This window comes from Vicia villosa, unplaced genomic scaffold, assembly GCF_029867415.1.
Source record: "Vicia villosa cultivar HV-30 ecotype Madison, WI unplaced genomic scaffold, Vvil1.0 ctg.001420F_1_1, whole genome shotgun sequence".
NCBI lineage: Eukaryota > Viridiplantae > Streptophyta > Magnoliopsida > Fabales > Fabaceae > Vicia > Vicia villosa.
Window position 1 is genome coordinate 244,650 of NW_026705612.1, and position 24,139 is coordinate 268,788.

General features: G+C 33.6%; 1 pseudogene; it reads right to left on the reverse strand.

Annotated features, from left to right (window-relative positions):
- Positions 1 to 2,908: 2,908 nt before the first annotated feature.
- Positions 2,909 to 24,139, reverse strand: LOC131635072 (receptor-like protein EIX2; annotated as a pseudogene).

Below are 24,139 nucleotides of genomic sequence, written 5' to 3' on the forward strand. Positions count from 1 at the left end.
TATAGGTATTTCAAAACATATTAGTTTTAGATGATTTTGGTGTTGTCTATATGATTTTGGTGAATTGATTAAGCCATACGAATGTTTGTAGAATGATTTGATGCAATGGTTATGTTAGCATCTGCTCCCGACGTTGAATCTGGTGCAGGTGAATGTTTTGGAAAAATGATACTTTTCTGCATACTTTCAGGTGCATCATTATTATTATGTAGTTTTTAATGCACATCATGAGGCAGCATTTTCCTGTGAAGAGGTGTCGAACTATTGCAGCACTGGTGATAACTCAACGAAAGTTTGTACCGGTACTACTATAAAAAAATTATAGGTTTCTTACGGTGTCAATGCAGCTCCTGCATTGAAAAAAAGCTGATATTGGAATTGCTGTAGCTGATGCCACTGATGTTGCAAGAGGCGTTTCTGGTATAGTCTTGACGGAACCTGGTTTGAGTGTTATTAGCAGTGTAGTCTTGACAAGTAGATCTATTTTCCAAATAATGAAGAACTACACGGGTTTGTTATATTGCATGATCTTTTTACCACTCACCATGTTGAATTAATTTTGTTATCATTTGAAACCATTTTCTTTGTATTTCAGATCTATGCATATTAGAATTGGTTATTGGCATGGTAAGCATATTAGCATTGGTTATTGTTCAACACCATCAATTCAATATCCGTTATTTTTTTGTTATGCATATTAGCATCCGTCTGGCTACTTCGTCGATTTACTTGACTATCGCGACGCTAATTTCGAAAATTTCAGGACCAGTTTCTTCTGGGTTTCTTCGATTTGCTTTGACGGATATTAGGTTTAATCTTATTGTTAGGTTTAATTACTTTAGCAATGCACTTGATGTTGAGAGATGTGTTAATGGGACTTGAAAATTGGGGGATGTTCTATTATTAACTATCTGTTTCTGTGCATATCTATGGGATTGTTACAATTTCAGAATGTGGTGAAGCATACGACCATTGCGGTAAGTTCACTATTGTTAATTCTCAAAGTAGGATTTATTGTGAAAGTTTGTTCACTAATTTTACTGCTATTTTATGTGATGGAAACTTTGATATATTAGATAAATAGCTACAGAAGCGAGTGGTGAAATAGTATATGGATTAGGCAGGCAGCTAGCTGTTTTGCGCATTCAGCCAAAGTTTGAGCAGGTAGCCACATTAAATAGTCTTACTTTTTTACATTTCTGGAATATTGATTGATACAATATCGACTTCGAATCATATTGATACTCCAAGGCTATTGCATCCGTATTTATTGTTAATGAGTTTAAAACGGGAAGAATAAAATATGGTTGAGATGTCAACGATGTACAACAGTTGTGGATGATCAAGGTAAGCATAAAGTGTAATTAAGGTAAGCAAAGGATGAATGCCTTAGAATTTGACAACCAGCAGCTCCATCAAAAATATTCAGATTTGACAGGGTTTATACACCAAAAGATGATCAAGGTAAGCACAAAGTATAATAGAACAACTGTATTTATTTGACCACTCAATCACTGGTGTCATAATTAGTTCACAATTCATATTATTATTAATTACACAATTGGAAGCTTTGTTTAACAATTGATGTTTTTGCTGATGCATCTTCGATGGTAATCTCTGTATTGGACTCCTATAATGTTTGCATCTTTGCTTACGGACAAACAGGAACAGGAAAAAGTTCACTATGGAAGGAATAAAGGATTCAGGAATCTTGAGAATTTGTTTAGAATTAGCAAGGAAAGGAGCGAATCATTTTTCGTACGACATATGTGTTAGTGTCAAATGAGGCAGATGTTGCTATTGATATTGCTCTTAATAAGCTAAGAGAGAATGAAGTCTCTTCTTTAATATAGAATGATTTCTTTAATATGTTATGAATGTCTCAGACAATTGTTTCTGTTTCTGTTACGACGCTGACTGCGATTGTCGCTGTTGGGTTGAGTGTTTGCTAATGGATTTGATGTTATATTTTCTTGGTTGTATTAATGTTATGGGTGAAGGGAATTTGCTAATGCTAAGACTTTTGTTGCAGCAGATAAGTAACATGAAATGAAAGCTGATTGTAAAATGATTGAATTACAGGTGAATTTGCATGAAATATAATATAATGTTTATGTCGAAATCTATTTTTTTACGCATTTGTTATGACATCTCTCTTAAGGCAGCAATTGCAATTGCACAGAGACTTAGTACCACGAGCGTTTTCTTGCAAGTATCCTTACCAAGTAAGTCTATATTCATATATCATTCAATTCAAATTAATATTTATAGCTCTAGCTTCTGATGAAAAACTAATATATTTTAATGTGATGTGTTCATGTTTTATTTGATATGGTAGAAAAGTACTGAGAGGATTATAATGGTTTTAGAGAGAATGCATTATTTCAAGACTATGCATTTATCTTTCTTCAAGCCGTGGATAGATTCAAGTGTTCAGAGGTAGCCTGCTTTTGTTTCGTCTCAGTATTGGACCAAAGCTGAAAGAATATAGTATTATGTTTCTAGGGTTGATATTTTTTGCTTGTCTGTACAAATGAATGGACCATTATTTCATGCAATACATTGTGTTAAGAAAATTTTCAATTGATTTACACCTAAACATGCTATGATTTTCTTTGGTATAGTTAATAATGTTGTTCTTTAAATTATTTTATCATGGGAAGCACTAAAATCTTAACTTCTTCCAAGCTACAACTAACAACATATTGTATTACTTTGTTTTAGTATATGAAGTGTGATATAGTTAATCGCAGTGAATGAAGTGTGCAATTTATTTAGTAAATATATTAAGTATAATATATTATATGCAGATAAGAGTTTAATTTTGAATTCTTGATTATAGAAAAATTCAGTTGAGTTTTTTTTTTTGGTAAAAAAGAGGGCCAGAAGCCCAAGAAACAAAAAAAAACTACACAGACACGAGTCTGGCGGTCGAAAGACCCTTACTGTCGCCATCTAACTGACTCAATAAGTTATCTGGAGCCGAAGAGAAAAAGGTAAAGAAAGGTCTGATACTACAACCCATATTTGCAAGCAAGTGTGCACATCTGTTCGCCTCCCTGTAGGAGTGGCATAGACTGACATCCTCAAAGTCTTGCATTAAAATTCGTATTTGACTAATGATCGTCAAACTTTCTCGAAAATTGGAACTCCCTCTCTCAATAGCCTGAACCACCAGCATGGAATCCACATGAATTTCTACTTTTCGAAAATCCAAACGACGGAGAAGCTTGATACCTTCAAAAAGACCCCAAAGTTCTGCCATAAAACAATTACACTCTCCAAGGAATTTGGCAAAACCACCAAGCCATTCGCTGTTCGCATTTCTAATTACTCCACCACAACCTGCTATGTTGTTACGTTTACTAGCTCCATCAACATTTAACTTAACCCAATCTCTCTTAGGAGGAGCCCAAGCGATCAAGTTAATATCTTTTTCTCTTCCCATCACACTATGATGCATACTGATAGCTTCAACATACTCCTGCACCTTTCGACACACGCAAGCTCCCGGATCAAACGGTCGCTTAAAAGAATCTACATGCTCTTCCTTATTTCTCCACGACCAAAGGAAATAACACCCCATAGCCCAAATACTCTTCCAATCATAGACATCTCTACTTCTCTTATTAATATTGTAAGAAACCCACGCATCGAAATCTAACTGATAGAAAACACTATGAGTTTTAAATAAATTAATTTGTCTAACCAACATCCTGTTCAACAAAAATTATCACAATTAATTATAACTAATAGAGGTTGATATTTCATATCTACAGTATGATTATTTAAAGAAAAACAGACATTAAAGCAAAGCATCCCAGACCATACCATACGAATGCACGGGTAGTACATCAGTACTATATAAACACACGTGTAACCAAGTCAAAATTAGTGTGAATCCACGGGTAACACATCAGTACCGTGTGAACACACGGATAATCAGACTAAAATTTGTGTGAACACACGGGTAACACACCAGTACTGTGTGAGCACACGAGTAACCATACTAAAATCTGCGCAAACGCACGGGTTATTACATTTTTTTACAATTAAATCAAATAAAAGTAAAAATAAAGTTTTAATCCAAACACGATATAAATGTTTTATTTTTACTACAACTCTATTGAGAATAACATTTCATTTTTAACTATTTTGCACAATTATTATTTTTTAAATAGTTGTTTAATATTTTTTTAACAATGATTGATTTAATTAATTTATATATTTATTTTTAAATATTTTATTTTTTTCCTATTTTATTAATAAATTAAAATATAAAAAAATATTTTTGATTTTTTTACTTAATACTATATGTATCTGAAAAACTCGGTCCAACCCACATCAGAACCCGTGCGGACGCACGAGTTTCCCACTAGTTTAGAATTGAGCATAACGTGTTGCGTACGTCTTAAATCAACTTTGGTCTAATATTTTTTTTTATAGTTTTTATTAATTTTTATTAATAAATATGATGGTATCATACTATTTTAAATTTGAATTTGTTAATATTGATGTAAGTAATTCAAATCTTAAGATGAATAATGTATTACAAACGCATAAAAAGAAGTTTAAAAACTCGATTGAGGACTGTTAAATTAAGATTAAAAAAACATAATATAGATGTAATGAAGCTATATATAGTAGCTCTTTTTTTATAAAAAAAAGTTGAAAATGCAATAGGCAAAAGGGTATTATAGTGATAGAGACGTGTGAAAGTAGTGAGTTTCAATGATAAAACTTACATAAGAAATGTATTATGGTGATAGTGACCTGTAAAAATAGTGAGTTTCAGTGATAAAATTCACATAAGAAAATATTGTGGTGATAGTGTCCCGTGAAAATAGTGAATTTATGCTAATTATAAATATTTATAATATTTTGTTGATTAAAATAAAAAAGGTATTGTAGTGATAGTTTTTTTTAATAGGCAATGGAATTAATAAAGGAGTATAAGCGGTACTCCAACCTATTAGTGCGAGGGAAACATCCTACATCTCAAAACAAGAGAGGGGTAGAATATTCCAAGTGTGGAATTTACAATTATCCCTTAACGTATAACAAGAGAGAAGCCACGACCAAGAACTAAAAACAACCTCCGACATACATTCTATGAATGAATAGTTTTCAATTTTAATTGGTATAACTAAAATTTATAGAACTCAAATCTTCTAATTCCATAGGTATATATATTAGATCATTAGAAAATTTAAACATTAGTTAGTTAAAATTGTTGAACTCAACAAGATAATTGTTAATAGTTTTTAATGTAATAAAAAAGTTAAACATAGGAAAGAAAGAAATAAGTGAAATGATGTCTGTACGGTTATTGAATATTATCCATTTTACTAAAATAAATTCTTAATTTTATTAAAACTAAACAATAGATTAATTCTTATTTTTAGTAATAATAGATAAACAAAAGTGATTAAATATATACTGTTGAGTTTTTTCCTAACAAACCCACCATCAAGCAAGGGACAAATCACATTAAGGGAGGGTTGATTCAAGCTAGTATTTACTTTTTTCGTATCAGTTTCCTTTACTTGGCTATGCTTGTTGTTATGTGTTTTTATATAAGAATCTTCATTGCTGTTGTTGCTGGTCATACTTTGGGTTTCCTTTTTGTCAAGTCACATGCTATTTCTGCTGCCAACAAAGAACAAAAGCATGAATCCACCGTGAGTATTGATGAAATCTAGTCATCATGATAAGAGATTTGAATTTTACTCAGTCGAAAAAACATGCAGTTATCGAAGTTAAGAAATTATTATTTGATGTTGAGTTTGTATTTTGAGTTTGACTTACTGAAATAAAAAATAAAATGTATTGTGAATCATATGATCTTGATCTAGTGGTGTCGATTTATATGTGGTGGCAAATTTGAGCTTTTAATTGAATAAAATTTTCTTTTCTATTGTATATGGTGGATGATAAGTGTTTGCTTCTGTAATAGTTAAGGCATTGCATAAATTAAAGTTTCAAATTTTCTACTATGATTTGAGCGTGTTTAGACTAAAATTCTCTACATCAATCCTTTGTATTCCTATTATGCATACAACTCTCTTTTATTAAATATACTGTTACAAGTGTTTAAGATTATAATATAAAACAGAAAACAAATATTTCTGGTAACATGCCTGTTACAAGTAGGGGCGTGCATGGATCAATAACCAAACCAAATTGAACCATACATATAGTTTGGTTTGGATCTTAAGACTATTGTACTAAAACCGATTTATTTTTAAAAAATTGGTTTACATATGGATCGACTTGGTTCTAAACCGGTTTTTCACAAAAACCTGTTTAAAAAAACCGGTTTTAAACCGGTTCTCTCAAAACCAGTTTGTATTAAAAAAAACCAATTTTAAAACCAATAATATTCATACATGATCTATTCATACTACATTTACAAATAACAGAAAACATGCTATTGATTGAGGCCAAAATATCTATTCATACTGCATTTACAAATAACACCATTTCTTTGGCTGAACATATGTGTATATATGGTGATATAATAATAAGCATATACTGTAACACCCTTCTAAACCCCGCGGAAAATTTAACAATAATCAGAGTAAAACATGAAAAGGGCATTACAATTCCAACAAAATAAACAAATATTCATGTCATGCCATAAAAAGGAACGCTAAACTAAAATTATCCAGATAACATGTTAACACAGCGGAATATTCTTAACATCTGAATAATTAAACATCTGGAGTCGGAGACTCGTAATACAACCATAAAACACACAACCAAAAGTAAGAGTTTATCAAGTAACTCTAAATAACGTCCCCAGTGTTACACGACCAGAGCATGACACAGACCCAACTGACTCAAACGGATTACTCGACGAGCTAATCCTCACCAAGCACAAAAGCTATTCCTCAATCTGAAAAATAACAACAGTAAGGGGGAGTCTCATTCACATTTAACCAATGTTATAAGAAATAAATAATAAAATATCAATCACATATTATTCACCTAATTACAGTTACGATCAGATTCACAACAACACAATTAGTCACAACAAATACACAATCAATACGTATTATAACATTGGACAATCTTCCATTCATGTTATAATAACACAAGTAGCCTAATGCAACGCAACTATATGCATGTGGTACCAAACATGGGATAACCCATCTCACCGATCCACCACCATAAATATTCAGCTACTTCTCTCACTAATTCCACACAATGGGAATTAGCTACTGCTGTCCCACCATCATAAGGGATACAGCCCACAACATGATTATGAAATGCATGCATCACATATAGCATGCTAATCATCAACATTAATCAACCGGATGTCATAATCATCAACCAACACAACAATCAATAGCCACACACAGTTTATGCTATCCTCAACCATAACAAACACATATTTTACATCAACAATATATGTATATCAACCACCAGTTACAACCACGACATCATAACTGATAAAACATTCACCATTGTACCTATACGTATAAACTATCACCACCAATTAAAATTGAGAGTTTTAAAATAAATTCGAGTCACGACCCAAAACACCATTTTATTGTATAAATCATTTAATTAGCTTCGCTATGCTCAAAACGGCACCAAAATCTAGTCTACGGTTTAAAAGATACGGATTTTAGAAAATAATTAAATTTTCAAAATTCATCAGTGGTAACCGGTTACCACAATTCAAGTAACCGGTTACTACCTGACGGAGTAACCAAGAAGTCTATTCGTAGCAGCGGTAACCGGTTACTTCAAAACCAGTAACCGGTTACTGCCTCCCAGCAGAACCAAAGAACACAGTTTTTAACAGTGGTAACCGGTTACCACAAACCAAGTAACCAGTTACTTCACAACGAATAGGCCATTTTCAATGATGTAACCTCAAGTAATCGGTTACCACCCCTAGGTAACCGGTTACTTCGTACCTGAAAACCCAAAACTCCATTTTTACAGCACTGTATCAATCCGAGTCCATACCAGTTCGCACCAGAACGCATTATAACATCAAACAGCAACAACAAACACAAATTGGCACATTTATAACACATTTCAAACGTTCAATTACCACCATACATGATCAATACAAACAATGTTAACCAATTTCCCAAAACCTAACATTCTACAACCTAAAACATAACTCAATTGATACAAACAACATGTTCAATCCATTCTACTATCTATCATCCCATAATAGAAGATAAATGGAAGAGTCCCCCCTTACCTGAAGGTTGATTCTTCGCTTTTCCTCTCTTTGCACTTCCTCGTTTCTCTGCTCTTCCACGTTCATACTTCTATTCCTCTTTTTTGGTTCTATTTCTCTTTTTCTCACAATTCCTTTATTTTGTGAAAAATAAAACAATTCGAATTAGTAATAGGGCCTACCAACACACCCCCTTCCTTACTAATCACAGCTTAAGCCCATTTCTTTAATTCTCACAATTTTCAATAAATCCAAATAATTCCCATAATTCAATTCAATTCAATTAAATTATGAAAAATACGGGGTGTTACATATACAAGCATTATGAAAATTACAATCCAAATCTTTGGCTGAACATATGTGATTGTGTACAGTAGTAATACTAAATAGATGCCATTGAGCAAAACAATTGTACTAATGATAAATACATGACATCTAAATTCATGAAAAGACTATAGGTACAGGAATGACTCATAGACACTAATACCTCTAGCATCCATTAGAGGAATGCTTTAAGTACTCAAATTAACTTGTTCCCAGATTATAGAACATTACAGAAAATCTATGACAAGTGAATAACTTGTCTCTAAAACAGATAACAGTTGAATCATCAATCATGACCCTTATTAGATTATTGCTCTAAATTAATAAATATAAGAGATATTATCCAAACAAACATCATGCTCATAAAAGAAACACAAAACAACAAAAGATAACTCATAAATATAACAGATCACACACAATTTGCAACATTTGTTCAAAACAAACCTGAAAATTCAATTTCAAAAAGGCAATAAGCAACAACGATATTAGAACCGAGAATAGATCGTGCTTATGATTGGAAATGATGTTGAGTTTTCTAGATTAAAAAATGATATTAGAAAAGTTAGTCTTGATATATTCACATGGTTTTGAGATATTTTGGTTGTGATATAATCACATGTAAATTGGGTTTAATACCATGATGGCTGTGGCATAGCCACATGGAGATTATTGAGACTAGTCACGTATTTGGAATTAACCCCTACTCGTGCCCGTCCCAATTGCGACACTTACGTAAAGTAGAATTGGGATATATGCACTATTGATTCACATCCTCATAAGTGGGTTAGACTCCCATAGAGGAAAGATTCCTCATAAGTGGGTTAAAATCCCATACTCAAAGTGGGTTAGAGTCTCATACTCGAAAAGATACTAAAAGTGGGTTAGAGTCCTATAGGAGTGACGATTCTTAAAGTGTGTTCGTGTCCCATGGAGAATCCATTTTCAAACATCTATGACCCATATCCATATTCCTATAGTAGGATCGGAGGGGAAAGATTCTTTGTTGTATGTCTGAATAGTGACTTATTGAGTTATGTTAACTTGTGTTGTGTGTTTTCCATGTGAAACTAAAACCCTAGAGCCCTTAAGTCCTTGTTACGTTGTGTGAGTGATACATAAGTAACATGAGATAAAAGGCTTACCTTAAGAATCAATAAGAAATACCTTTAGAGCCGAATAGATTCATACGTTAGGGGAACTCATTGAGATTATAATATCACTCCACTATTATTGTTGTTTTTCATGTGGTTCTTTGCATGTTAAAGGCAAGGATAAGCTTGTCTCATGATGTATTGGAATTTTGTAGACAGACAAAAGATAAGTAGTGTGTTTATTAAAAAACATAGAATCTCCATGAAGACAACTATGTGTATCCATTAAAGCCGCAAAATACATAAATCTACTATGTTTACTTGGAAAGTAAATCAATAAAGATATCAAATATAAGTTACATTCACTAAATAATATGGATTTAATAGATGCAAAAAAACAGTGATTTTGATAAATATACAAAAATACGTTAAAGATTAATAAAGATGTTTCTCTTACCACATTGACATGTTTTCAATTGAAAGTATCCACTTCAAAACCATTTGGACATTAATTGATCTTTGAAATCGTAAATAAAATTGAAGTAAGCATGCCTCCATGTTTGTTTGAATAAAAGGGTACAAAGAACTATCCAGAAGCCAAATGAAAATCCGAACCATGAAAGAAGATAGTTGGCATATTGTAGAGGAATATCGCCATTAAATTCATTTGATCTCAATTGCAAAACTTTAACATCTTGTCCAATCCATTTTGGTATATTTCCAAAAAAAATATTTCCACAAATATTCATAATAACAAGATTTTGACAATTTTTCAACTGTGCATATATCTTTCCATGCAACTTATTATTATTAAGATTCAACGACATAAGATTGGATAAGGAACCCAATGAGTGTGGAATCCTACATGTTAGCTTATTTCCACCTATACTAACATGAATAAATGATTTTCAGTTTTCCTAACATTCAGCCACCCCTCTTGATAGAAGGTTATCAGAGACATCCAAATACTTCAAATTGCTTTTCCCTATCATATTTTGGCATAAGAGAGAAGAAAAAGATCTAGACAAATTGTTATCACTTATCAGAAAAACACTCACATTTGAACCTAATCGAGGAAGGTCACCTCTCAAACAATTTCTAATCAACACATTTGGCATGTCCCATGACATGTTAATGTTGAATAAAGAAATAAAGTCTTAAGTGTGTTGCCAAATTCCAGAACAATTTTTGAGATTCATATCTAAACTTGGAGTTGCTAATTATTAGAGAAGTTAGACATTTTTGTGCAAACACCCATGGAAGAAGTTTAAGATCGGCATATTCCAAAAGTAGGTATGTAAGTTTAAAAGGAGGAATCCAATCGGGATCAAATTCAAAGACAAAGGACGGTGAGCCAAACCTTAATTCTCGTAACTTTGAGAGCTTGGAAAATTTATCTTAGATATAACTTCAGATATAGAGTTTTGTTTAAAACCAGGGCCTCCAAATTTGATAGTTTCTCCAAAGATTCAGGAAAGCCACCAATTAAGTTATTTAAAGAAACATCGAGGAATATTAACGATGAAAGATTTCCCAAGTACTGGGAATAAAACTGGCAAATGAATTAAGAGAAAGATCTAGATTTTCTTTATCTTCAAGTTGGCCAAAACAATTGGGAATTGTTCCATTCAACTTGTTGTCTCCCAAAATCAATGATCTAAAGTTTCGAAATTTCAGAATTTTTTAGGTATTTTGCCGGGGAAACGATTTGTTTCAAGATCCAAATGAGAAAGGCCACTTATATTGAACAACCAAATATGATATTCAGAGGATAAATCATTGTCGGAGAGGCCAATATATTCAAGTGAAGTGAAATTGGCATATAAAATAGATGGGTTAATGCTTTTAAGTAGACAACAACTCAAATGTAACTCGGAAAGATAAGGAAATATAGTAAATATTTTAAGCCAGTAAGTTTCTTTGTGGAGATCAATCAAATTTAGATTTATAATTTATAAGGATGATGATAGACGAAGAAGCCATCTCAAATTATTAACTACTAGATTTTCATTTTTCGAAAAGTTAAGATGAACAAGATTGGAAATGTTTCCACTTCTATGAGAAGTGTTAACTAAGGACAAGTTGAGACAATCCAAGGGTATGTGTAAAACTGGGAATTCATTATTTCTCAAATACAAGTAGTTCAAAAATTCAAGTGCAAATAAAGAAAGATGCAAATCACCTAACCAACAATGTGCTTTGTTCTTTTTGCTCTTTGTTCTTTTTGCTGCCAATAATAAAGACAACTTCTTCATGATCGTATCCCAACTAGAGTTAACTTAATTAAGAGGGATGTTCATATGACATTGTCATACCCTAATTTTGACCCCCCTGAGATGTCACATCTCCAAACATTTCATCAAGTTAAAGACAGGTACTTGGAGCAGTCACTTATCCATCTGGTACTTAATCAAGGATGTTCAAGGACAAAAGAGTTCAGGCAAAGGATCAATCAATAAAAGGATTAGTCTCCAATATAATCATAAGACTCAAATGATTTATTCATTCACCTATGACTGATTAGACACCAGTCATTAAGACTCAGGTTTGCTCAGATCACCACACTAGGGTTTTGAGCCCATCAAGGACTGAAATCAGGGACCACATTTGGGAAACCCTAAAAAGCTCCAGGACATCACTCAAAGGATTCAACCATCTTCAAATGACCCATATAACAACATCCATTTAGCATTGTACCTCAATTCAAGATATATAGTCATCAATTTCATCTGGTCGACAATTAGGGTTTTTAACCTAATTCACCTGGGCAGTTGACTTTTAATCAGGACATGGATCCAAAACTCAAAACATGACTCAAGGACTTCTATGGCCTCAATATAATCCATTCATGCCACTCATTTGAGAAGGAGAACTTGATTCAGTACCAAAGTCCAAGATTTCACTTCATCAGGAAAAAGTCAATTGTACAAGATCACCTTTGACTTTTAAGATTATTGGTCAAACCATGACTTTTAAGGATCAATATCATCAACATATGATTATTGAAATCATTTTAACAAAGAAAATCAAGAAAATTCATCAAGGATCAAAAAGTCAACAAAAAAGTCATGGATATTCTCAAAACAGCACATGAAGGCACGTCTAAGGTAAAGATGTCGAGACTTCAAATACTTACCACCAAGTTTGAAAATCTCAAGATGAAAGAGGATGAAACCATTTATGATTTTTATATGAATGTCCGCGGGATTTCAAATAACTCAACAGCCTTAGGAGAAAAATGACTGAAGAAAAACTGGTAAGGAAGATCCTCAGATCACTGCCTAAGCGATTTGAGTCAAGCATCTGTGAGCCTGTTGAAAAGAAGAACAAAAGCATCGCGTTTGTCACCAACATAGGTGATAATTCAAAAGAAAACAATGGTGGAAGTGATGAGAATTTATCAGACGCCATAGGCATGCTTGGAAAACAATTCAACACACTTATTAAAAGAGTTGATCAGAAGTCCAGACCCAATGTCAAGAACACTTCCTATGACATCAGTTAGACATGACTCAAGAAAAAGGTTCAAAGCTGAGGAGAAGCCCTATCTAGGGAAAGGGGTTAAGTGTCATGGATATGAAGGATTCAGACACATTAGAGCTGAATGTCCTACCTACCACAAGGAGTAAAAGAAAGGATTGACTGTTACTTGGTCTGACGAAGACTCAGATTCCGAAAAAGAAACTGCAAAACATGTTAGAGTTTCAACAAGAATCTATGAATCTGATGATGATTTCAGTGATGATGAGCTAACCTTTGATGAACTAGCTGCCTTGTACAAGAAGTTGTGTAGGGAGAATGTTGAAGTCTGCAAACAAGTGGAGAAGCAAGAGATAATCATAAGAGAGCTAGAAACTGAGAAGAATAAACATCTTGCAACCATAGACTCCCTCAGTAGTGAAGTAAGCATGTTGAAACACAAACTTGATCAAATGACCAAGTCATTCAAAATGCTGAACAACGGATCTGATATTCTAGAAGAAACTCTGGAATCTGGACAAAGAACAGGAGACATGTCTGGAGTGGGATTTATGGCTAAAGAGGAACTCATCTCTGGATTCAGGAGAGCAAAGTCTGAGACCTGTGTGACCAACCAGATGTCAGCACCAATGTCACAACTTCAAGACAACAGAAGAATGAGGCATTCAAAGAAGAAATTCCAAAAATGGAAGTGTCATCATTGTGGGAGATTTGGTCACATAAAACTGTTCTGCTTCAGAATAGTTGGATATCCAGACCACCCTCATCGAGCCAAACCCGAGTTTAACACCTACAACAGAAAGCAACGATGGGCAGCTAAGAATGTTGCTCTGGTAGCACACACTTCTCTAAGGATGCTAGCAAAAGAAGATTGGTACCTTGAAAGTGGTTGTTCAAATCATATGACCGGGAGGAAGAGCTCTCTAGTAGATCTCAAACTAGAAGGAAACAACTATGTAACTCTGAGTGATGGAGAAATAAGAGAAGTCAAAGGCGTTGGAAAGACAGACGGGGTGGGTATACCTATTCTAAACAATGTTCTACTTGTACAAGGACTGGCTGCAAACCTTATAAGCATCAGTCAGTTGGGTGATGAAGGATTTAATGTCAGATTCACCAAAGAAGAGTGCATCATCACTAATGAAGCAAATGAGGAAGTCATGATGGGATTTAGGTCTAAGGATAACTGCTATCTATGGAAGCCTGACACACCTGTTCACCCCTCTGACTACTCCATGATTAAAGAAGAATTAAAAGTTTACCGTCACGAATCTGATGAATCTGATGAAGAATCCTAGGACGGGGAACTCACCATAAGTGAACTGTCTACTGGTTTTTCTGAGACCTGTTTAATGAATGAGAAACTGTGTTCAAAAGTAAGGGAGTACAGAAGTATCAATAGATTTCTGCTAGAAGAAAGAGTAAGCCTTGTGATGGACATTACAGATTGGGAAAGAAAACTGGAAAAGTCAAATGTGAGCAATGATCCTAAAAGACTATCTGAAAGCAATGTCATAGAGAATGTTGCAACAACATCTAAAGACATTATGACAGAAAAGTGTATGTTGGGTATCTACTACCAAAACATATTATAGCAATTAACCCACGTGAGGGAATACTATTTGGGATTTGTAAAAATCCATGGTTTGAAATTTCCCTCACTCAGTGTGCATATAAAGCTCCCTCGATCCCCTAGTATTCTAAAAACGACAAAACTTTTCTAGTAGTTCTGCTAGCTACTCCCTGGGGTTGAACTACTTCAATTGTTCTCACAGGCGTGAAACAAGTTCTGGTTCTCAAAGATTCAGAATGTCTCAGCAATCGAATGATGAATCTCCCGTTTCGAACTTAGCAACACTGGAAGAGTCCTCTAACCCTAATAGGATTCTTAAGGTTGCCCCTTTAAGGACGATTAGCAGTGACGAAGTAAAGGCCACAAAGCCTAAAACGACTCATGCAAAACGACCGAAGGAGGGTATCCACAACAAGGGTACCAAATCCTGTGCATCTGCTACCATGGAGGAACTTACTAAAAAAGGATCCAAATATGTCGATAGCGCAATTACCAGGATTGTTACTCGTATTCTGAAGGAGAATCATCAAGTGCCTGGAATATCTATTCCTCTTCAAACCATAATGGTTAATCCCCTCAATAACACCAGTAAGGCTGAGACTGTTCACACCGTTGATAGTGACCTAGAAATCAACAAGGATGAACAAGGGATTCCTAAGAATATCAATGTTACTGAGGATGTCAATGACATCGACAATAATGAGCACCCTAAGGCCAATACTGAAATTGATACTAATGTGGTAGACTTAGATGAGTACTCTGCCGATGAATTACTTACCTCCTTGAATCTTAGTGTAGCCAACAGGCTAATGACAAGAAGAAAAGGCAAAGCTGTTGTACAAGGATCTCCTAAAAGGAGCACTCAAGTAAACAACCCTGCCAAAGACGCTGTCAGGAAGAAGAGTACTTCTGCAGGTCCTGTCAAGAGCAAAGCTGTAACCAAGAGTAAAGGGGTTGGTCCATCAAAATCTTGGAGTAGGGTCATTCCAAAGAAAAGAAAGGAGCGGGAAATTGTTGAACCTGAATCTGATGTTGAAGTGAATGTCCCTGACATTCCATCGAGGAAGAAGCCTACAACCAGTAAGCTTGTTGCTAGTATTCCTGAAGTTCCCATTGATAATGTGTCTTTCCACTATGCCTCTAGTGCCAGCAGATGGAAGTATGTTCTCCAAAAGAGATTGGCTGTTGAAAGGGAATTGGCTCCAAATGCTCTTGAAAACAAGGAGGTCTTAGAGCTGATTCAAGAAGCTGGGCTGCTAAAAACTGTTTGCAATCTTCCCAAATGTTATGAGAAGCTGGTCAAAGAATTTGTGGTGAACCTATCTGAATATTGTGGCAACAGCAGGAGTGCAGACTACAGAAAGGTGTTTGTAAGAGGTAAGTGTGTATCGTTCTCTCCTTCTGTGATTAATAAATTCTTGGAAAGAACAGATGAAGCTCAAACTGAGCTGGAAGTAACAGACAACCAAGTTTGTCAAGTGATCACAGCCAAACAAGTAAAAAGCTGGCCCATGAAAGAGAAGCTAACTGCAAGAAGTTGAGCATCAAGTATGCAATGCTTCATAAGATAGGAGCAGCTAATTGGGTTCCAACAAATCACAAGTCTACAAATCGCAAGTTTTTCTCTGGTATGGTGTGACAGGTTGTTTTAGCCAAAAATTTGCCAAAGGGGGAGGTTGAAGGTGTTTTCATGTTGGCTGCATTATTGGTAAAACATACCTGGTTGATATTGTTTTATGCAGGTTGCATATGTGTGAAGCTAATGCAGTTTTTGTAGTGAATGTCATGATCGATGTCATGACATCCGTGTGTGACAGCATGAGTTGTTATTGTTTATTAATTGTGTTTCCTGATTTATCCCTTTTATCAGTTTAGGAAAATTTTTATTGAGTGCTGCATATTTCGTCCAGAAGATCCTGCTGACAGAACATTGTGTATGTGTTTCTTGATTGAAGCTTTTAAGCAGATCAAGGTGTGTTTTTTAAAGTGTCTTCTATCTGTAATTGTTTATGTGTTTATGTGTAATCACTGCTGTGATTGAGGGGGAGTGGAATGGAAATATTCCATATCTAGGTAGAACCTAGGTAGAAGGGTCATTGGGTAGTGATTAAGTGAGAAGTTGTAAACGGGGGAGTTTAGCTTTGAATTGATACTATTGATAGTGGACTTCATCCCTGGCTTGGAAGCCCCCAGAGTAGGTTGTTTGAACCGAACTGGGTAAACAATTCTATGTGTTATTTACTGTTTTTTTATGCTGGTTTGTTATTACTGTCTGTGCTGCGTAATTGTGGATGTCATAACATCCAGTTTGACATCGAGCGTGTGTTGCTAGAATTTTCAAATTGGACTCACTACTCACACTTGTTATTCTAAACAAATACGATTTAATTGTGGTTAATTTCATAAATCATCGTTTTACCACGATGCAACCATAACTAATATTTATTATCATGTACTAAATTACCATAGTTAGATTACAATTTGAATTTGTTTGAATATTTGCAATGTTACCTTTTTTTAGATATCAGTAAAAACTGCCATTATTTAAGATGCTTTTGAGGTTTCTATTTATTTATTTGGGAATCGTACTTTCAACAAATCTTTGTCCAAATCATAAGAATTTAATTTTCAAGCGTTAAGAAATTGAGCCATCTGCAGTTCCTTGGGATTATCATATCTTATAGCTTTAATAACCTTGCCAAATTGAGTTTTTACCAGGGTAAAGAATTATTTTATCTTGATATTAGCCTCTGATTTGTTAGCTATCAAGTAAATCCATGTAAACCGACTAAAATCATCAATAATTATTAGAAAGTATGACTTTCCACCATAAGTAATTTTTCCAAAAGGACCCCATAAATCACAGTGATAAAGATCAAAACAATTGGGAGAAAAATTATTAGCAAATTTGAAAGGAAGCCTTTTTAATTTGGCAAGGGGAGAAATGACACATTTATTGGAATCAAAGTCAATGGGCTTAATGATTTGTATTTTACTACTAGCAGTCCTTAACATAGAATCAAAAAGATGTCCTAACCTATTATGCCATAGTTTGGCATTGTTATTGTGTGAAACTGAATTACAATAGCTAAGAGTATTACAAGACCTATGTGAACTATCAAGAGGCTTAGAATTGTTGGTTCTGAGAATGTATAATCTAGAGATGAGGTCACCATTGCCAATCATCTTGGATTGTTTGGTGTCCTGAATGAAAAAATGATGACCATCAAAAATCAATTTTAGATTGGCTACCAAAAAACAACTTAGCAACTGAAATTAGATTAACATGAAATGTGGGAATATGGAGGACATTATGAAGAACCAACTCATTATTGATAATGACTTTTCCAATAGTCTTTACAGGAATTTGGACTCCATTAGGAAGAGTGACAACCTTAGCTATCAAGGGTTTATAGGACTCAAAAAGGAAATGTTGCAGCAAATATGGGAATTAGCACCTGAATTTATGATCCAAGTACTAGAGGATTGTGATTTATGTGAGTTAATAGTGGAGAAACATATACCTATGATTGAGTTGACAGATAAATTGGGTTCAGAAAATCCAGACTTGGACATTTAAGCTTGCATGTAGTCAATAATCTACTAGAAATTTTGTGAAGACATAGTTGCCTTATCAGATCCTGTTGCATTGCTTGAAATGTTCTGGTCATTACCATTGTTGCTTGGTTCCAATGGCTTAGAACCTTGAGCAGTTTTCCTATATCCTAGAAGATAGCCATGAATCTTGAAACCCTCTTTAAATGACATATACCAACGCTTTTAAAAGAATGTTTTGTGTATATGATTTATAAAACCACTTTTATAATAAAACCGTTGTCTAATGTTTAGATTAGACAATGCATATTAAATGAAAATGTTGTTTAAAAATATATAGCATCGTTTTAAGTAAAAAGAATTGTCTAAATGTTGCTTACAACAATGCTTTTTACATGATAAATAAGTGTTATCTTTGTTTACAACAACACCAAAATAGATATCACTTTAAAGAACTTTCTAATGTCCATAAAACCTTTGTCTAAAGCTTTATCTAAAGTTTTTTTCAGAAGTTTCCGTCACTGCACTATTAGAATTTAGAACCTCTACTTTCAATCACTAGTGTTTTTTTTAAGCAAGGAATATATTGAAATTAGAACCAAAGTTCTCCAAACTTGATAAAAAAACGAAGATAAGTTAGATAGAAAAATTACACACTAAACGATATCTATGATAAGTAAAACAAATGATTTTAGTTAAACTCGTAAAAGTCACAATTGGGATAGTTAATTTTTTCGATAAACGCTCATTTCCAGACCAAAGCTTTAACGTCCCAAACAATATCCGAAATATTCCACGAGTCGCTTCTAAAAACTATTCTGTTTCTCACTGTCCAAAGAGTCCAACACAAAGCCAACCAAACTACTCCCTCCTTTTCTTTCTTGGTCTTTCTGAACTTGCAGAACAAAGACCATTTCAAGAAACTTTCCTTAAAACCAACCGGTTTATAGTCGACCAATTCAATCCAACAAGTCACTTCTTTGCAAACCAAAAGAGAATTGCAGCATAGAAGAAGAGAATGAATGGATGTTTCTTCTTTCAATCACTAATTGTTAAAATTATTAATAAATAATAATAAATTTATAAGATATTCTTTAATGGGAAGGGATCATTAGACACCGGTGTCAAACACTAACTCTTGACATCAAATTTTATCCGTTTAGTATTATTAATCTAAAGGTTAGGATATATTCACTTAAAAACTAACATGAGTTTTTTAAGGAAATTTATCTTACCCATTGAATCAATAATAATAAATGGATAGGATTTGGTGTCAAAAGTTAATGTTTGATACCGGTGTCAAATGATCCTCTCCCATTAATTAAATACTTATTATTTTTCATATTTTTACAGCAACTTTAATTATGTAATTATGTTTTCTTTATAAACCATTTTTATGCGTTATTTTTTGCCGAGTCATTTATAATGAAACAGTATAAAAAGAGTGGTTGAATTCAAAAAATAGGTTAAAACTCAAAATAAAAACAATTTTATTTTTTAAATTTCAGAATAGAAACCAAAAACCTCAACTGACACAAACTTACACTTTATAAATTTACACAAAGCTTACATTACATAATTTTGTAGACAATAAAAATAAAACTAAGGTTTATTAGACACCACAATTAAAAGACAGTCCAAATACAAGGCGTGGCATGTCGAATAAAGTCGCGAAAATACAATAACTCCCTGATGTTTTTACCTGTTAAATAGAACAATAAAGATTCATTAGTTACATTAATTAACAAAATATTATGAGTCAAATTAAATAATCATAATAAAGGTAGCATAGTGGGCGTACACAGGCATTGCAATTTTACACCAACTAATCATTTTAATAAACGCTACAAATCTGGAGACATGAATATTTCAGACGTTTCAATATAGTCATAGTTATATTCGTAGGCATATGTAATTTACCGTTTTATGCTATTAACATGGATGATGTGAGTTTGTTTGCAGATTTATCCTTTTTGTTTTTGGCGATTCTTAATTTGTATTGCAACAATGTACTCTATCGATTGGAATGAATGAATATTTTATTTAGTCAAAAAAAAGTTGAAAGTAAAATTTGTGTAAAAAAAATGGAAAATAAAATTTAATAAAAAGAATAGTAAAAAATTTTAGAAATTATTATTTAACAAATCAGTCACCAAAATTTGTAGTTAATTTTTCTCATGAGTTACGAGAAAAAATATTGAGGTAAAAGTTAGTACACTTGACAGTGTAAAATAATGTTACACTATCATTCAATTTTGATTCATCAATCAGCTATGTCACATAATTTTTTTAAAAAAATAACAGTGTGAATTGACATCTAACATAGTCGTGATAGGTTGACAGAAAAAATATATCTTAAAAATTTATAATTTATTTGATGGAAAACATTTTCTGCAAATAGTTTTCTAAAATTATAATTGCTTACATAGATTAATTTTAAATGTGTATTTCAAAAGGGATAAAAACGTTGATTTTGATTACTATAAAGAAATACTTTTAGATTAAACTTTTCTTCTTACCTCACAGATAAGTTTTCAAGCGAAAAAGTCTATTTTAGAACCACCTTGAAATGAACCAATCTTTGACATCATAGAGAAAATTGAAGTAAGCATGCCTTCATGTCCACATGAATAAAAGGGTATCAAATACTATCCAAAAGCGTGTTGCAAATCTAACTCTCATGCCCATGTAGAACCATTGCATTACCTCAGATTCTTCCTCATCATTTTCCATCAATTTTGTTTCACCATCACCTAGGGCTTCAATGTTGCATTTTTCAATGAGTGGAGTTCCACAAAGTTGAGGATTTCCCATATAACTAAGATTTAAAAAGCCTTGAAGTTGAGTTCCTAACGGAATTTGACCTTGAAAATTGTTGAACGAGAGATTCAACACCTCAAGAAAAGACAGAGAAGTCATGGTTTGAGGAATTTCTCCTGATAGTGTGTTATTTGAGAAATCAAGTGAATCTAATGCTTTCATGTTTCCTATTTCTTGCGGTATGTTTCCTACTAATTGATTTTGTGTAAAGTTTAAGGACTGTAGTGCAATGAGACTGAATACTTCTGGAGGGATTCTACCTGACAAATGGTTGTTAGAAAAGTCAATACCACACATATACTTATAATAGTTTAAGTAGCTAATCTTTGGTAGCAATGGAACATGGATTCTATACAAGATAATCATACTATCATAGTTGATACCAATTGTGAATTCATCACTTTCTAAAGTATTATTGGATATCTTTTGGTGTAATACTCCTTTGGAAGCATAGTATACGGGCATAGATAACTCAACTCCATTGTCACTTCTAATAGTTTTAACTATTGAATTAAATTGTGTCTCCACCATACTAACAAAATCTTTAATTTTCTGAAACACTTCAGATTTTGCCTTTATCATTACCACCCAAACATGTCTACTATAATCATCAAGGATAGTTAAGAAATATCTGTATCCATGTATAGAGACTGTACGAAAAGGTCCCCAAATGTATAAATGCCCAAGATCAAAAGCTTTATTTGCATTGTTATTGCTAATAGGAAAAAGCAAGATTTTATGTCTGGCTTGCTGACATACATCACATGCAGCATTGATTCCATTTGGAATATAGCTATACATTTTGTTCATACAATTTATTCTATCATATGACAAATGCCCCAGCCTAAGGTGCCATAATACACCAGGTGGTATAGTATCCTTATTTACAAAAACACTATAAACAAGTCCTATGTTATTGCTCCTTTTTGCTTCCAGATGATAGAGGCTATTGTGCTCTTTAGCCAAACCAATCCTCTTCAAATCCTTATTTGCCTGTATCCATGTTTCTTATAACATCCATCAATGATGTGTCCAGTTTTTTCACAGTATGTGCATACCTTTACATTTCCTCTTCCTCTTACTTGATCATGGTTTCCATTTCCTCTTCCCCTTCCATATTGCCTCTGTCCATCTACAGCATTAGCCAACCTTGCAGTTTCTTCATTCACATTTGTGCTGAAAGAACTAGTTCCATACTGCAATTTCCTCTCTTGCTGCATAACCAAAGAGAAGACTCGATTTATAGGAGGCATATGATCCATGAGCAGCACTTGAGATACTACACCCTGATATTCTTCACTCAAGCCAATCAGAAATTGGATTATCCTATCCTCAACTTTGAAACTCTTAACATTTCTCATAGCCAAACATGTGCATGGAACTCGAAAAGTGCAATTAGGGACTGGTCTATATTGATCCAGTTCTTCCCACAATCCTCTCAATTCAGTGAAATGGTCAGAAATTTTCTAGTTACCTTGTTTGAGATTCGAGATTTCATAGTGCAGCTGTGCAACCCTAATTCGATCTCCTCTCATGAATCGATACTTAAGATCATTCCACATATAAATCACATTATCAATAAACACCATACTCTGAGCTATTGATGGTGTAGTAGAGTTGATGATCCATGTATGAACCAAGTTGTTACATCTCTGCGATGCTGCATAATTCAGATCACATTCACTTGGAACTTGTATGGATCCGTCAACGAATTTGAACTTGTTCTTCATCGCCGATGCTCTTCTCATCTTCATTGACCATGCGTGGTAATTGTCACCAGATAAAGTTGGTGTGACACAAACTGTAGATGAATTTCCAGAGAGATGAACATAGTAAGGATCGAGTTGATCCACTTGATTTTGTGCATTATTGTTATTGTTTCTCGCCATAGCTGTGAGTAAAACCTTCTATCCACAAAGGATCAGAAAAAGAAAAACTAAAAAAATTCAAGAAACACAGTAATCCTCAAGAAACTTCAATCACCATGAACAATCGATCGAAGGAAACAAAAATTGATATCGCAGCGAAAGCAGAGAAAGACGAACCTTCTCTGATACCATCAAAGTAAACTCAAGACTCTATTGAAGAGGAAAACTGTTGAAGAAGAATGAAAGAGATGAAGTTTTCTCATTGATCAAAACTGCTTAATCAAAAATAGTTACAATGTAGCTTATATATGAAGATAGCTAAGAGCTAGTTAGATTACGCCATGTCATCATCTGTAACTAACCCTATAACTAACTATAATGCAGTTACAAGCCATGCATACGTAGAAAGCTCCATGAGTACAAGTATTGAGATAGATATGTATTATCTATATTATATGTTAACAGTGCTTATAAAAGAGACCATAAAACCAGTGTTTAAAGTTGTAAATCCATATAATGAAACATCTTTCATAATCAGGGCGGTGATATTATATAGGCAATGTGGCATTGTTCCCGTTAATTTATTATTGGCTTAAATGTACTTTTCGTTCCTGTAAGTTAGCGAACTTTTTATTTTTGTCTCTGTAAGTTTTTTTTTTTGTTTGAGTCCCTATATTTCACTTTTGCGTTCGTTTTAGTCCCTAAAATCAAAATTCGCAGGTAAGCTGCAGAATTTCCTGCGGATTTTGACTTTAAAGACTAAACCTCAAGCAAAAAGTAAGATATAGGAACTCAAACAAAAAAAAACTTACAAGAACGAAAATCAAAAACTCGCTAACTGACAGACACCAAAAGTGCATTTAAGCTTTTATTATTTGCAAGATCCAAAGTTCAAAAGTAGTTCAAGTAATTCAAAAGTTTAAGTTCTACGAGGAGTGTTAACTAATGACAAGTTTTGACAATCCAAGAGTAAATGTGTAGCTTTGAAGTCATTATAGCTCAAATCCAAGTAGTTCAAAAGTTCAAGTTCCAATAAAGAAAGATGGAATTCACCTGCCAAGCAATGTGCTTTGCTATTTTGCTTTTCAAAAATGATATTGTCATCACTGGAGCAGTGGAAGTTAAGATCTGTGACTTTACCATTGATGTCTTTTGAATCATTGTAATGCACTGTTTTTTTAACTGAGTAGTTTATAATGAAACTAAATAAAAAGAGCGGTTGAAT